Raw genomic sequence first — 17,543 nt, 5'->3', positions numbered from 1 at the left:
TACCCTGAATCTTGATCATATGCAGTTATTTTTCTATGTCGAAAATGTACACTGGCAACGAAATCAAAGCACTATCGTGTTGTATTTTGCCTTGTCTCAGCGTTGCCAAACGTACGCATGCTCCGGCTTGTAACTGAAGATGGCTCTGACTATACTTGTTTTTTTTTTTAAGATGGGACATGACAGGACCGTTGCGATCGGAAAAACAACTGAATGTCACATAGCGTGGTAGGTCTGTTGCTATGGTAACGAGGGTTGAGTTGCCAAACTTACCGTTCCCACGTGGCGAGTGCTTAATAGCTCTCCTGGCAACATTTATTGTGCACACAATGTTAGCGTTGGTACGTTTCGTCTTTGATTCTCTGTCGATTTTTGTATTTTTTTTTTTTACCTTCGCGTCAATTGTCAATGAATGTTTTAACGTCAGCCATCTTAACGTCAATTGCTAGCTTCCGTCAGCTGGCAGCGTGGTAGTCCATATTGGCAACATGGCACTGTAGTTCCAAGCTCGGCCGCTAAACTGTCATGTCCCATCTTTAAAAAAAAAAAAAAAAAAAAAAAACAAGTATAGGAAGGACATGTAGCGACTCCATAGTACAAAACACGTGTAGCAGTTATTCAAGATCCTCCTGGTTGTGGGTTGCTGTTATTCGGCCAGTGGGAGTTTATGTAAATGGGTTTGTGTTATATACGGCACAGTCAATTGTTTCCCCCAGATATGTACCCAGCCTGCAATTAAAGACAACAATGCGGGATTTTCTCGTTACTGAGATGTTATCACGCCTTAACGTCTGATGATTATCTAATTATGAATCAGACAATGTAAAAAATTGTCAAGGCCCTGGCGATGATTCACATCATGTTCGAAGAGAGGGGAGGTCGGTAGGTAACGGCAAAGAGCTGTGAACAGAGGGATATTGGTGATGCCCATTGCACAGGTAACAGGAAAACACACACACACACACACACACACACACACACACACACACACTAGATGTTATTTAGTTATGTGTAAGTGAAGTTTCGGTTCTCGAGTTTAAACTTACAATATTACATGTTTTCAGAACAGGTAATAAAGTGTAGAAATTCTTCACAATCATATTGTTACGTATTATTAAACATTTATTTTTTTAATCACGCACTAAAACAGATACAACATTCCAATTATTTTATAAGAGAGCTTAGCTAAATGAAATTGACAATATGAATAGCTGAAAATTGATAACAAATAACTAAATAATAACTTAAATAATTCAATAATTAATAAATAGAAAATTAAATGATTAACAGGATAGTAATTAATTTATTGCGCTATCAGCAAACAAGGACATCAGATTGTTCGTTTGTTTTTCTGAATATGAATTCAATTGTCTTTAGTCAAATTCTAATGTAAACTACTATCTTTTCTAAAAGTATCAGACTCAGGAATTATTGTCAATTCAGAGTAACTACTGAGAGTAGAACAAACTTTATTAAGATTATTTTGTTCATAATTACAGTTTCTGCCAAAAAGTAAAGTAATTTAAATCTTTGTGATTAACGATGGAAACCTGTTTGAAAAGTAACAACACTACAGAATAATACAGAAATTAGTGAATAACATTTAAGCCTGTTTACATTTTGCAGTTCGCCTTATTCATTACACGATCGATGGAAAATTACTTCTATTGATATGGAAGTCCTTCGTACCTGCATCTGTTCTCCTTGTAAAACTTCTACAAAATGTTTACCATCTTCGATCATTCTTCCATCACTTCGTTACATTTATGCTATACTTCTTTTCGGTCTACAAAATATCCATCCAAATCTCCCTCTACGATTCTGTCAACTGTTCTGCATGATAGCCCCGTAATGAGCGTAGTTCAACAATGCGTACGGGTCAGTTCATTCTGATCATATTTTAGGGGTGTCCTCTTCTACCGGTTGTTCAATACGTACATGTTAATATTCATTTATTGAAAATAATTAAATTCGACATAATCTACACTAATAATAAATCTGTAGCCGAAATTTTTCTGGTAATTTTCGATTTTCCAAAAATAATTGGTCCTAACATATATAATTAACCACCCTGAAACCGAAAATCGCTTTTTTGAAATTTTTGTTTGTATGTCTGTCTGTCTGTCTGTCTGTATGTTTGTTACCTTTTCACGCGATAATGGCTGAACGGATTTCGATGAAAATTGTAATATAAATTAAATTCGTCGTAACTTAGATTATAGGCTATATGGCATTCAAAATACATTATTTAAAAGGGGAGTTATAAGGGGGCCTGAATTAAATAAATCGAAATATCTCGCTTATTATTGATTTTTATGAAAAATGATACATAATAAAAATTGCTTTAAAAATTATTTCCGATAAGTTTTATTCTTTCAAAAATTTTGATAGGACTGATATTTAATGAGATAAATGAGTTTTAAAATTAAAATAACTGCCATCTAAGGCCGTGTAATGAATTAAAAAACAAATGACTTCGTCTATAAGGGGCCTTGGACAGCAACAATCGAAAGCTATGAAAGATAGCCTACAGATAATGTTTCTGTGTTTGTATGAAGTAATATCAGAAGCTTAATTAACCGATTTGTATAATTAATTATTAATTCACCATTGGAAAGTGTAGTTTCTCTAGATGGACATAATGCTATAATGTTATCACAGTAACTTGTGAGTGAATCGAGGACAGGTAAGATTAAAATAGATTCTTATGCACAGAAAACTTGATAGGCTATTCTATATATATTCGTTTCCTGTATTTCCTAAACTAATTTTTATGACCAAATGAGTGGTCTCTGGGTCAAAATGATCGCATTTTAATTTTTTAATTAAATTTAAATTAAGTAACATAATAAACGATTTATCCTTCTATCAAACACGAATGTTCCCTGGGTCAAATGTCCTATTTTAATTATATAATTACTTTATATTTATTTCTAACGGGTGCAGCGGAGCGCACGGGTACGGCTAGTATGGAATAAAATATTGTACGTTGCAAGAATTGGAAGTTTTTTTACGAATTCGTTTGGAAACATCTCAACTCAATCCGTAAAAACTGACTTCAATCTTTGTAGCGTGAACAGCTGTTGTCCACCATTGTGGTCTTTGATGAAATAGCTGCTTACCGTGGATTATGAACCCTCTGGCTACTTGGTCAGCTGACAGCATGGGCTCCAGTGTTGTGCGCACCACGTTTGAACACCGACTGGCGCGGGGGTAACGCACTGCCATCTTCTGTGTGGACCTGAGGGATTCTTCCCACAATTATACAACAATGCATTGTGCTCCGCTCCCACACCGTTGCGTAACGCACGCACGCATGGGTTGCTCCGTGTAATCGCTGCTTTGGATCGCTTAGCTGAAAAGTGACGGTTCTTAGTTATCTGCTGCTTGCCTATCATGAGAAATTTGCGGCGCTATTTCGAGCTTTTCAGGCAGATACATGACGTCAGTGGCATTCTTATGTGCAAGAAGCAATGCCGACATCCCCAAGAGAGACTGGCATCGAATCTGTCGCATTGCTATTGAAATAAAAGCATGGCGATGAGTCAGGTCTGTCTAAGTTACAGAGGGGGGGGGGGGCAGAGGGAAAACGTCCTTAAAATTTTTTCTTCAAGGCTTAAGGATTTTTAAGATGAATTTCGTTGTTTCAATATTACAAACCACGTTCTGGATCTGGAGTGCAAGCAAGTGAACAATTAATTGAGAAAAAATATTTAATGCTACTTTCCTCTCTTACACGCTAAATTTCACATTTTAGACTGGAATGTCATGTCATGTCATGGCTAAGACTAAGCGATCGACGAGCCCTGCATTCTCTTGTTCTCTTATTTCAAATTCTGCGCACCGCTACCCCAATCTATTTGGCTTCTCGTTTTCAAAATTTATACGCATATCATCAGCTGAGTACAAGATCTCATCATAACAATTTACTCATTATACCCTACCACAAGACATCTTTATATTCTTCATCTTATACAGTTTCAGTTGCTAGAAATTGAAACTCGCTACCGAGTGATGTAAGGGGTTGTTGGACAATAACTTCATTTAGGTCAAAATTACATAAATTCTTACTTAACAAAGTAATTGCTGATTAATATTTATTACTTATAATGAAACTAACATCTGTCCATTCTTATTACTATCATTAATTTCTCTCAATAGATTTACAAAACCTCTAATGGCAATTACATTAATATTCTCATTACAGAAATATATTTAGATGTATATATATTTTTTTTTTCTCGCTGTAACATAGTTCTAGTAAGCTTATATTAAATTAATTTTCATCATTTTACTAGCTATCTCAAATCTAAAATTAATTATAATTCCTTGAATTAAATTAGCTCATAAATTAAGTTACTACTTTACCTTATAGGTTTATCTAAATTTAAATAAATATGTAGTCTACTAGTCGTTAAAACTTAACTGAAGATTATTGCTGGAGAACCTTTTAAGTGTAGTGTAAATATTCGTAATTTAAATATGTGTTGTATTGATTAAGGCTGGTTGAGTGGAAGAGAAGGCCTTATTGTCTTAACTCTGCCAGCGAATATAAAACATTATTATTATTATTATTATTATTATTATTATTATTATTATTATTATTATTATTATTATTCAAGGTACAGCAGACAAAAGTAATGCAATCTTTTGACATTAAAGTTTTACGCTAACATCATTCGCGATGCCATGGAAACAGAAAAGTTAATGGTTTTCTATGTATTACGTATTCCACCCAGCCATCAACTCCGTGTGTTACACTTGTAGGATTTTTCAAAGGATCCCCAGTCGGTCTCTTTTGTTGCTAGAAGAACTTAGCCACACGGTCCACCCCGGTCATTAAGGGACGCGTGCGGAAATTTCTAGGCGCGCAGTTGTCACGTTTTACATTGACTTCGCCACGGGGTGGGTATGAAACAATCGTATATTTATTTCTATACAACAAATTGTACTTTCATTCAATCAATCACGAATTAATGAATGGTTAATTTTGAGTTACTGTGTGCATAAAGATCCGTTTTAGAATCATTGTACGGTCAACTTCTTCAAACTAATACATTTCATACTTAGACTACATCAATAATGATAATAATAATAATAATAATAATAATAATAATAATAATAATAATAATAATAATAATAATAATAACACCGAAAGAATATTGTCAATTTCTGTTTCGTGTCTAAATTCGCAGCGAAATCTGAAATGTTATATAATAAAATATGACATTTTTCTTCTCTTACCTCTATTCGTCGTCACTCTCTCCTTAATGAATCACAAATCTCCCTTGGTTACTGTCCCTGTCGTGCTTCATATAATTCCCTCCCGTTTTAATTTCATGTTGAACACAGGAGGACCAATTATGAGGACCGATTGTTGCAGCTCCAACACGCAGAAGTTAACACACTAGACTCAAGTCGGGATAATATTGTTTTTCCTAACATAAGACTTCAGTTGATGCCAAAGGTCGACCTGGTTGGCGCAGTTGGTATAGCGCTGACCTTCTATGCCCGTGGTTGCGGGTTCGATTCCGGGCTAGGTCGATGGCATTTGTGTGCTTAAATGCGACAAGCTCATGTTAGTAGATTTACTGGCATGTAAAAGAACTCCTGCGGGATAAAATTCCGGCACACCGGCGACGCTGATATAACTTCGGCAGTTGCGAGCGTCGTTAAATAAAACATAACATTTAACATTCCCAAAGGATTTAGAACACAGTGGTACGGAGGAAATCGTAACACAACGTGTCCATACGAGGCTGCGAGCTCCTCCACTGCATGTTTCTTATGCATGGCTGATTTGATATCCTTGATGGGTATGGGTTGGGCAGGGCTATATTATTGTCCTAATAAAGTTAATTATGTCTTTAGAATTGCTGTTCATCTATCATTGCTATCTTGGGGTTGTAAAAAACTAAGTAATGTAGAATATACTCCACGAAATAATGACAATAATAATAGTAATAATAATAATAATAATAATAATAATAATAATAATAATAATAATAATAATAATAAAATTACAGAAGACTTTCAAACAAGAAACAAAAACACTTGTGAATTGTTTGGACATATTAAGAAAGACTGCAGATAGTGTTAGCATTCAGGGGAGAATTGGCAACATTTATGTTTGCCTCAGAAAGCGGAAACAGAGATTACCCCATCCCCCGAGTGGACAGAAAAGGTTGGGGGGACCGTCTTACTTCAAAAGACAACCGCTCAGCGTGTGGTATACCTTATTTTATTTCAAGGAGTGCAGTTCGGTGGCTCCTTTGAACACCCACTTACAGATTTATGACTTCCTACACAAACAACTCTGACAATTCCATTCTGTCCCCTCGTCCCAAATTTCCACAGTTGCGACAAACCTGGTGACCTTCGAAATTATGCAGTGAAACTGACTGGATTCTTGAAATTCGGAAGATGCGGCAACTCTGCCTCCACGTGGATTTGACGGGCACCTGTCAATTCTTCTGAACGAGAGTTGTGATTGGTTACTAACAAAAGAAGACAAGATTTCCGTCACAGTGAGGAAGACATTTATTTATGACAATCAATTAGTAGGGGGCAGTAGAAGGTCTGTCGGCAAAGTCCTTTCTATGAAACTGCACTCCATGAAAAAAAATAAAGTATAGCCTCTGTCTTTAACTGGGGATCCAAAGAGCGATCCTACTTATACAGATGTGTGAGTCGCCATTATTTTGTCTGCCCTTGTAACCCCAGACAGCACTTCATACAACATAGTTTGAAATTGATCTTACTGTACTATCATCTTTGCAACGAAAGTGAATTATTACAATTGCTTGCAATCTGTCTGATTAATTTGCCATAATTACTGTAGCTATGACGAGCGCCTCTCTTCATACCGCAGACTGCCTGTCGGCTGTAATAGAGGGCTCTGTGTTCGCGAGAGAGAGAAAAAGCAAATTCCTTTCTTTTCATCCAAAACCTTGAACCGTCTTTCGGTGACTATTACACTTTTACTACGTCATACTATTTTCAACCAATTAACTAACTTTACGAAAGGACGTGTTTGAACTAATCATGGTTGTTTATCGCTATATTTTTATCACTTCCCTAGCATTTGGTTCTTTGTTTGCCAACATTTCAAATTAAAATTCTCTACGGTACTATAAAACAAATATTAGAGAAAAGAAAAGAATATAATCTAGAAACCTCCCTAGTCTTTATAGATTACGAAAAGGCTTATGACAGAGTAGACCGAAAAAAGTTATGGACTATTTTGAAAGAATATAAAATACCAAAAAATTTGATTAATTCCATTAAGGCATTATACCACAAAACGAAAATCAGTCTAGCTCAAGATACAACAAAAAAGATAAGTGTTGATGTCAATATAGGATTGAGACAAGGGTGTGGACTATCGCCAATATTATTTGATCTATATCTGAACAAAATAATAGAAGAGTGGAGGAAAAGGGAACCAAAAGGTATCCTATTAAATCAGAGGAATATCGACACAATATGCTTCGCAGATGATCAGGTGATATTAGCGGAAAATAAAGAAGAACTACAAAGAGCGGTTAATAATTTGAATAACATAGCAAAAGATTTCAGCATGACTATATCTAATACAAAAACTAAATCAATGGCCCTCAAAGGAAAACTACAAAAACGAATGAAAATAGTCGTAAATCAGGAAGTTATAGAACAGGTCTCAAATTTTACATACTTGGGTACTAAAATCTCAACTATGAGCGCACAAACAGATATAGAAGGGAATTTACAAAAATATAGTAAATTAAATGGTTGTATAAAAAGACATTTTGGGAAAGGTATGAGAAAATAAATTAAACTAAGAATACATAATATTACTTCAAAACAAGCCCTAAAATTCGCCAGTGAAACTTGGATCTTAAGAGCTAAAGATAAATCAAGAATAGAAGCAGCACATATGAGGTTCCTGAGATAACACTGGGAGTTACCCGAAGAGATAGACTACGTAATAAAGATATTAGAAACCAACTCCAACAGGAGAACATGGTGGAAGAGATACAAAGATATCAGAAGCAATGGAAAGAACACGTATTAAGAATGAGTCCTTCAAGACTTCCACGGCAAGCTTTTTTTACAGACCATTTGGAGGCCGAGACGTTGGGAGACCGGTGAGAAGATGGAGTGACCAATTTGATTGAAAACACTTAATTAGCCTCGGAACAGGTCGCAAAGGCCTAAACCGTGTTTAGGAAGAAGAAGAAGAAGAAGAAGAAGAAGAAGATGAAGACTATAAAACACGCTTTGCGATCTTGCGATCGTCATTGCTACTATATCAAATGTTTATAGACTCCAAAAATGACACGTGTCAAGTGCATTTTTACACGATGGGTCAATGTTAAAGTGCTGGGCTCATAAGCCAAGGGTTCCGGGTTCAAATTCTGCAAGACCCTGAATTTATAACTTGTGCTAGTCCAGGCAACACGGGGGTTTCTCCAGGCACTCCGGCTCCCTACATTTGTCATCATCATTGCGAGTGTAATGCGGACCCACCGCCTGTGGTGCACTCTGGATAGTGTCTGATGAAGTAAGTGGACTACGCTTCTCGGCAGTAGTGACATCTATGAGCCGTTTGTAGAGTAGGTGTGAATGACAACAAGTTAATGGCCCTACTGTTGGGGAGGGGGGGGAATTCAGTTCGTAACTGGAAATTACTGGAATGTACAGGGTGCTTCTCAGCATGCCACACACCACACTTGTTTCATTACATTCGACTTTAAAAATTCACAACTTAAGTTATAGCCTTCACTTGGTTGGCTAGAGTAAGTTCAGTCGATGTGAAGCTTACATTACGGAGACAGGTTGAGATTTATGATATATAAAATGTAGGTACATGCATCATGACGCAATTATGCTAATCTCTAATAGCTTTTGGTGACAATTTATGTTCATACAGGCCTGCTGGTGTTTTCACAACACTAGCTTGAGGTGATTGTCATTAGCACAATAAATGTGACGTTTATAATAGGCCTACATGTTACTGCATTTCAGCATATGCCACTAACATTCACATTTCTGCACACATTTAGCCACATTTCTGAGTTTTCGGGCGTGAAAATTTTCTGTCGTTTCGTAGCACAATTTTGTAACCCGAGAAAACTTTTCTATGGCGTAAGATGTCAATGACGTAGATTTATAGCTCCCATTGCTCGCAGGCCACAAGGTGGTTCCGATGAACTACACCAGTCATGTCAAGTGATGTCCATAGGAGCAAGCGCGCGCTTTAGAGCCCAGGAGAGCCTGAGCGCTTTACAGCGGAAAGGAAAGAGACAGACAAAAGAGATAGTATATGCCGCTTGGTCGAGCTATATTCAGGGATGACCAGCACTGATTCAATAGATAAAGGGAAGAGAACTTATTAAAACTGTATCCATGTTAATTTTTAGATTTGTCTCAGAAGTATAAGTGCATTATAAGAATGTAAGTTTTAATTTTAATGCTCATTTTTCACAAGTTTGATTTTTTATTCAAAAGAAATATTTTCTCAACTTTTTTTATAGGAAAGTGAAATTTTCAGGTATAGGCCTATTTATTTAGTAGCCTTACAGAATGTTTTCGTAAATCTAATATACCGTATATACGTATTGCTGAAGATAGTGTATTGAAAATTTTGAAAATATTCGCATGGAAATTGTTTGTAAGGAAATGAATTAACAAAGCAACTACTGTTACATCATAAGCAAAAGATACGTGCCCATGTGTTGTAAAAATGTCAGCTCTATAGCTTCAGCAGATTTCGAGAACATAATTTAATATTCTGATGATAGGAAGTTGCTCACAAATTTAATATCACCTTAAAAGCATAATGCGATAAGAGTTTTGTTATGTAATATTAGTTACACTTAAAACAGATACAGTACCTAGGTAACTTTGCTTTGTACTGTAATATTGTTTTGATTAGTTTATTGATTACTTTTGTAAGAGTAAAGATATCATCAATATAAATTCCAAGTTATCATGTCATACTCAATCTCTTTCTTTAGAATATCACTTTCTTTATGAATGATGTGTTTCATCCACTTAATACAGTATAATATTATACTACTATGGAATTTAAGTGAATATTCCTTCTTAACTCTCTATTATGTTATTAAGATTTAAAACACAAGTGCAATATTAAGAAATCAGTGTTAGTACTTTTGTTTTACAGACAATATAGATAATATCAAACAAAAAGAAGCCATATAAAAATAACGACATAAAATTTCACGTTCCGTTTGAAGTTTGTGCACCACTGTTTTCTTAATCCAACAGGCTGCTTATTCATATACACAACCCTTCCTCTTTCCATACTTAGCGCTTGATGCCCGCGCACGACGTCAAGGTCAGAAAAATGCGCTTGCTTTGACATCACTGAACTACACCCATTATTTTCACATTTTCATACCCGGGATTCCATAATGGAGATCTTTGGAATCAAAATTCATAAATGAGACGCTGACAGAGAGGAAAAATAGAAGAAAAAACTGGAATAACGTGGACTTGTGAAACAAAAGAAGCTCACAGTGAAAGAATGAGAAGAAAGGCAAACAAACGGTTGTAAATAGTTTGCGTAATTCTAAAGGGACTTACTCGCAAACTAAAAGTAATAATAATAATAATAATAATAATAATAATAATAATAATAATAATAATAATAATAATAATGATAATAATAATCAAGTGTTCGAGCTGTACCATCAGCTACTTCTCATAATAGAATGCATTGAAATTCTCGACATTCAAACATAAAACTTTCCTTAAGCTGTCAATAACTGTATTGTTTACCCTACATCGATTATTTGTTATTCCTTAACTTCCTCCGCTTGTTGATTTCATCGCAAACTCCAGTCGCTACGTCATGGCAGCAACTCAAAACTGGATGAAAGTGAAGCACTCAGAAATGCATATTCTGGCCGCTAGTAGTTGACTCTGTTAGCCTATATTTTGCGCCTTTCAGTGACTTTTTGTTTTCCTGGTTATTTTCCCAACAACAGTGTTTAAAGAAAACATGAATGTTAGTTTCCTAATCATGAATATGTTCTGCAAAAGACTACCGGTGGGCGTTGGCGTAAGCTTATTATCTAACGTGCCGTGATTTCAAAATGTTGTAAATCTCAATATATAGTCTAGTATATACAGTCACGATTCCCAATACGTAGGGAATATGCATTCACAGTTAGTTGCTAACCGCTAGGATCGCTACTATCGCCTCATCACAGACAATGCGAAATACTGGGTGTTCATTTCAAAGTGTGTCATGACGTCACTGTTGCTGGGTCACCGATTTGAAGCGAGTTTCAGCGTATATGTTAGAGAAGTTGCCTATTATTTAAGGCGTTCTTCAATCTGAACTTGAGACGTGTACGGTATAACTTGAACGTCGTAGCAACAGATGGCGGTCTGTACGGTCTGTGTGCTACCATAACCTCTTTCGAACTGTGTTTTGCGCCGGCAAGTCGTACGCAGGGTATTTGTTATCATCGGTTGCGGACGGTAACATTCCACAACACAAATCAAATGCTCCGTGTCCTGTTGACCGTCGAAGTTAATGTCAACAAATACGTAAGTAATCGTCTTAACCCTCTCCCCATATCCCGACAGTACGTATTTCCAAACAGTTCACATTCCTGCCACTACCGGCGTTACCGTACGTATCGGCACGTACTCTTCAGAATGAACGCCGTACTTGCTAGCCAACTTCTCTGCCTCATAGGTTATACACATCTGCGGAAGTGTAGGAATATTGAATTCTCTAGGCTCATCGGCTAGCCACATGACGGCATACAACGAGCCATGACACACTTTGAACTGAACACCTAGTAGTACCGGCACAGTCTATTGTTCCTAGTCAGTGGCGGCTCGTGGGTATTGAATTCAGAGGGGCTGCATGCAAAAATAAACCAAGCAACTTACCTTATTTAAAGATTAGTTCCATGTGCCTTGTCTTGTAGGTTGTAAACTTTAGAATCATCTTTTTATTAAAATCTGATATGTCGTTTAACATAGTCTTTACAATGGAAAACATAGCTAATGCGGTCAGTCTCTCTTCTCTCATCGTATTTCTGAGATAGTATTTTACTCTCTGCAAACACGAAAAGCAACGTTCTGGCTCGGAAGTTGTCATTGGTATGGTGATAGCTATGCGTAGTAGTTTCACAACTTCTGAAAATGAGGCCTGCAAGTTCTCAGATAGAAGGAACTGCAAGAGCTTGACTGCGCCGCTGATATTTCTGAATTCTTGTCTCTGATACAACACAGTGAGTTCCGTTTTTAGTTTGTCTTTATCGAACATTGGAAAAAGCTTCACACATACATTTAGGTCATTTTCAGGAAATGAGCTTTTGTAGCATTCAAATTTTTCTTGACACAGAAGAGAAGATAATATCAGATTATCTATGAACTGGAATCGGGTGTTAGCTTGTGTAATAATGAGGTCACACACTTCCTTGGCTGCCGCAGCCCTTGTCTGAATCCCTTCGATATTACGCTTTTTGGGGTTTTCATTTTCACAGATCTCGCTCTCAACTGTGCACTGTTCCGTATTGTCTGTATGGCATTAACAAAGCTTGATATACAGAATCGGCCTCGGTAGCATAGTCGGTTGCGGGTTCGATCCCGGCCAAGGTCGATTGCATTTAAATGTGTTTAAATGAGACAGGCTCATGTCAGTAGATTTACTGGCATTTAAAAGAATCCTGCGGGACAAAATTCCGGCACACCGGCGAAGCTGATATAACCCCTGCAGTTGCGAGTGTCGTGAAATACGAGTAAACCATAATTTAATTTCTTATATGCAGATTTGAACCTTAGAAATATCTAACTGGCGATGTTGTAGTTGGTTGTATAATATATCTACATGATACATCAGTAAATGAAAACAACTGAGCCAGAAATTGAATTCAGGATCTTCAAGAGTACGCACCAGGGCGCTTGCCTCATTTATTGTGATGTTGTTACATGTTTCAGATTCTATTATATTTTGAAAACATTCTAGCAATGGCTCCTTCTTCTCATGAACAACATTTACTGTTCTCATTTTAAAAATCCATCTTGTTGCCCAGCTGATGGAATTGTCTTTGAAACACATTAATCTAATACAGACTGAGTGGAGATCGAGAGAAGAAAGCAGGGATACTGGATAAATCAGCAAAAAATATGCGAGCCTTTGTATTTTGTTTAGCGGCTCTTTCCATTATGAGATTCAACTGATGGGCACTTAATTTCACATTTCTCCTGAATTGTTAAGGCACTGAACTGAATAGACTGTAAATACTGTACAGAATTAAACATTGTCGCACTTGTTATACTCACAACGTTAAAGAAAATGTATTTAAAACTGCGCGCTACTGACAAACTGCTGCAAATTTTGCAGCGCCTGGAAACTCTGGATTCATGGCAAGGGGCAGCAGGGGGAGGGGTAAAACTAACGCGCAAAGCATCCGAGACGAGACTGGCAGCTCCAGGGGAGGAAGTGGCTTCACCCATAGTCCTTGTCTCTGGCTTCGCTCTGGCAGCACCAGGGGAGGAAGTGACTTCACTAACGATTGCGTGCATGTCAATGAGAGCGAAATTTAAAAACATTCGAGCCGCTAAATAGAGACTGTATAATAAATGTATTTCACAACATAAAACGAGACAAGAGCCACAAATGTCTGGGGGTGCTGCAGCTCCGCAGCCCCCCTTCGAAAGCCGCCCCTGCTAGTAGGCCTACTTTCATCAGCTGAAGCTTCGTGACTGTATATAATAGACTGTGGTATTAACACAGTCCACTATATACAGTCGCGAAGCTTGAGGTGATTTTTTGCAAATCTCGTGATAAAGCGTTCCAAGCGGTTAGCAACTAGAAACAATAGACTGTCCACGGTCGACTTTGGACTGAATCGTATTTCCATCGAGTGCTAGCTCGTTGCGTATTTCACATTGATGCTTGTGAAATGTTCGTTATTGGTTGTAATGAAAATGTTAATGGCTAAAATACAATAATTGGAATAATAATATTTTACTAGAGACGTAGAAAAATTAAGTTTGTTTTAATGAAATTATTGATCACGTTTTATTTCAATTCTGGTGGGATTATTATTGCTTAGGCCTACTTTTTTTTTTCACAGGATATGTTTTTAATTATAGCTGTCAATTTTGTTGTTATTTTTATTTGTTACTTTACTGAAGACGTAGAAAAAGTCTGTTACAATAAAATTTATTGATCACGTTTTATTTCCAATTCTGGTGTGATTATTATTGCTTAACCTCAACTACGTAAGCCTACACTACAAGTACCGGTACACGTACCAATCCATTAATTCATATTTCCATTATTATTGTTATAAAGGGAAATGCAAATTAATATTTATTGGTTTCATAGTTAATTATCGCTATAATTTTGAATGAGTGAAGCGATTATAGTAAATTTCAGTTCGTTTTGCACAAACAAAAATAATATTAACCTATTTCTTGCAGGTATCTTCGAGTTTATGGTGGAATTTAATATACTTCATTAAAATAATAAATTAACTTAATGCATTTAATATTTCAATAATGGAAGGAAGGTGTTAATTTTTCCAAAAGAACACAACGAAAGTGTAACATATTTTGTCGGCTGCTAGGAGAGAGATCTGCGATGATGAGGCGATAGTAGCGATCCTAGTGGTGGGCAACTATCCATGTTTGCATATTTACTACATATTGAGCTTCACGACTGTATATAGTAGACTGTGGTATTAACCTAATGAAACCTTTTTCTCAGTGTTGTACAAAAGAAGTCAATTCAATGCAGGATTAACTTTTCTGAATATTCCCACCACCCCAGCTTTATTCTTCCGGTTAAAATAAAGAGCGTGAATACTAAATGCACAGCTAACCAGGCCTTATAATATCTGCAGACCGGGGTTCAATTACAAACAATGTAATACGAAATAGTTGTACAAATAACAGAACTAACGGCCCGATTATAAGTTTTAATGGGTTATCAATTTACTTCGCAGGGGGTGCAGGCTATTAGGGAGAACAGCCCCGGCTGTACGTACCCGCGTCCTGTCTATCAGTACTGGCCGCGTGTGTCCGCCGAGGGGTTCGGAAGGCGGATCGCTGTCGACAGTCTGATGTTTTATGCAAACGTTTGATTGTAGTGAGAGTTCCGATGAAGTGCAGGCGTTTGTAAAACGAAGGAAATTCAAGCTTTCGAAAGGAAATCAAGTTAAAAAATGATTTAGATAGTGTTTTAGCTGGACTGTGGCTAGTCCCTGACAGCATCCACAATCAAAGTGTGTTCAGTGTTTGCTACAAAAAGTGGCGTCCCTTGTGTTGCGGAGGTTAAATGCGTACTACGTGTGTTTTTAAGATGTTTGAGCTAAATGTGTGTTATTACGCAGAGCTTGCGTTATTTCTTGATTATAATATAACGAAGAAATTAGTGTAAATCGTGTTGACACACATTGGATAGTGCTTGAGGCTCGTTTCAACGAAAGACAATGCCAAGTGGGTTTCGTTACTGTGATGGTGTGGCTACGGATTGTACAGCATTCAAGTCAATCTGCCTGCACCAGGATAACACGTCATTCATCGCGGACCTGTAAGTAGACAGAATTCGTTACCATGGTAACTGCTTAAATGTGCTTGTGTGTGTACTTGTATGAATTAGTTCTTTACCAAACGAAACACGGAACAGTGATTTCATAACAGCGAAAAGTTTCTACTATAAACACTGATTGATCTATATATAATTTTCCAACGGCGTAGCTCAGTCGGCCAAGGCATTTGCCTGCCGATCAGGAGTTGCGCTGGGGCGTGGGTTCGTTTTCCTGGTTGGGTTCTTTCCAATGGTAAGGCAGTCTATGGCGAATCCTCTGCCTCATCTCGCCAAATACCATATCGCTATCACCAATCCTATCGACGCTAAATAATCTAGTAGTGATACAGTGTTGTTAAATAACCAAGTAAAAACTAATAAATCTAATTTCGGTTATTTATTGAAATTCAAATATTATATTCGAACACCACTTTTAGTACACTGAGCATCTCAAAGAAAGGCTAAACTATGATTATTTTAAACAAAATCACTTTCAGGAAACCTTAACACACAGAAATAAAAAATAAAAATTGCTAATAAAAATGATAATACAAATAGCAATATAAAATGTTATAACATAAAATAATTTGGAGGCGGACAGACAGACGTGAAGAAAATTAAGCTACAGATTGAATTTTATCTCCTGGAATTGTCATGAGCTCATGACGGACTACCAACGAAACAAGAGCCACGCTAAACAACCAACAACGCAAGTAACATATTTGAGAGTTGAGGTGGCTTCGAAATCACAATTCTGAAATAAATGGAAGTAAAATTTTTTTAGAAAATATTTACTATGTGTTTAGATGTTAGTTCAGGTTATTTTGAGCAATTAATAAAATTATGTAAAGTTATAGCTTGGTTTATTATTATTCATCTATCGGGTTTCAAACACCCTATATCATTTCAGAATTTCATTTTAGAAAAAAAAAGTTTTAAACAAAAGTTGCTTAATTTGTTTAGGACAATCAAAATATCTAAAAGTTATTTAAAATTCTGAAGTTACTCCCCCGGAACCCCATTTGGGGCACGCTGAAATTAAATGTCCATGAAACTGTCATGAAGGCCTCTCCTCCGAAAAATGCAGGAAAAATCAGCATTTAGTTATATTGATCCATTTAAGAGATATCAGCTTGTAACACTTTATGTGTATATGGTTATATCACTACAGTTGCAGTACTTAGAAAAACCACTGAGATAAAAGTGATTACTTGAAGGGGAAACGCAGGATTGAGTCTGTGACGCTGCACTTGTGCGTATTTTTCAGCCCCACTTTTGATAGTCACGTGGTTTCCCCGGACTGTGAGATGAATGCAGATAACTGCCTAGATGGCTAAATCCTTAAACTCATGTCGCCCAGCTTGTCTGGTTGTCAGCGCTGCATAGGCAAGCAATAGGCAGTTGTTGGGTGTAAATGATAAATCTACAAATGAAAAGCTCTGTAAAAAGTAAGGATCACTGAACAGGAACAAAAATAAAGATTTCAGTGAAATACGTTGTATTTATCTTTGGTTTCTTCACGTAATGAACTCTCACAGCCATAAGCTCACAGATAGTGCAGCACCTTTGTGCAATCACTCCACAGTTTTATTTCTCAACATCAGTTTCCTGTCCGCTCCAGCTCGTCGCTACCCACAATGCACCACTTGCGTCACAAGGGCAGCTCAGTGAAGGTCTTGGTTCTTTTCTCGCAGCGCTGCTCCGTGCTGTGGACGTCGCAGCCCTTTGGTGTCAGCACGGTGACAGCCCTGTGAGACCTGAACTTGGAAGGCGGGTAGACATGTGTCTCAGCGAGGAGACAGTCCGGGTTCGTGTCTTCTGGTGTGCATAACTGACTCTTCAGCATCTCGCACAGCGCGTCGCAGTAGTCATCCGCCCCGTCGTGCCTGCAGCAAAACAAAGAAAACGCGCATTGCCCGTGTTGCCTTCTGTCAAATTCTCTCCATGATTTGTATACTTAAAGACGCTCAAAGTTGAACCG

General features: G+C 37.2%; 1 protein-coding gene across 2 annotated transcripts in view; it reads right to left on the bottom strand.

Moving 5' to 3' along the window:
• Positions 1-17,543, bottom strand: part of LOC138691893 (short-chain dehydrogenase/reductase family 16C member 6-like) — a 70,358-nt gene that overhangs the window by 41,382 nt on the left and 11,433 nt on the right. The window contains exon 1 of one of the 2 annotated variants that reach the window (XM_069814480.1): positions 3,123-3,274. The exons of the other annotated variant lie outside the window; for it this stretch is intronic. The gene's annotated coding sequence lies outside the window, so the exon portion shown is untranslated. Of the gene's footprint in view, positions 1-3,122; positions 3,275-17,543 lie in introns of those variants that run through there. 2 annotated transcript variants of the gene reach the window in all.

This window comes from Periplaneta americana, chromosome 16 (assembly GCF_040183065.1).
Source record: "Periplaneta americana isolate PAMFEO1 chromosome 16, P.americana_PAMFEO1_priV1, whole genome shotgun sequence".
NCBI classification, from domain to species: domain Eukaryota; kingdom Metazoa; phylum Arthropoda; class Insecta; order Blattodea; family Blattidae; genus Periplaneta; species Periplaneta americana.
The sequence above is the reverse complement of the archived record's forward strand: the minus strand, read 5'-3'. Positions and strand labels throughout refer to the sequence as shown.